Consider the following 411-nt stretch of genomic DNA (forward strand, 5'->3'; position numbering starts at 1 on the left):
ACACTTTCATCGATAGCACGCTCACACTTTTCGAGACCTCCTCCACGTTGTTTCGCATCTTTTCCACATTGTTCGAGATATCTTTCTGCGTATCCCGAAGCACATGTACGATCATATCTCTCCCTATCGTTTCGAACGATTTCTTCAATGTCGCGTCAGTCACTACATTTTTCATCATTCGTACAGTTACATCTCGAGTCAAACGTTGAATCTCTTCCACGTTTCTTCGCACCTTTTCCATATCGCTCCTTATCGCTCCACATGATTCCTCGATCTCGTTTCGCGTATCTCGAAGCGCGCGTTCAACGTAGCTTTTGTTTACCGCGTCGGTGTCGAACACCGGAGTCCACTGTCGTGTACGTAATTCCGTAACGATTCTATTAACGATCGTGATTTTTCAATTTCATCGCT

This window comes from Trachymyrmex cornetzi, unplaced genomic scaffold (assembly GCF_001594075.2).
Source record: "Trachymyrmex cornetzi isolate Tcor2-1 unplaced genomic scaffold, Tcor1.1 scaffold1587, whole genome shotgun sequence".
In the NCBI taxonomy this organism is placed as follows: Eukaryota; Metazoa; Arthropoda; class Insecta; order Hymenoptera; family Formicidae; genus Trachymyrmex; species Trachymyrmex cornetzi.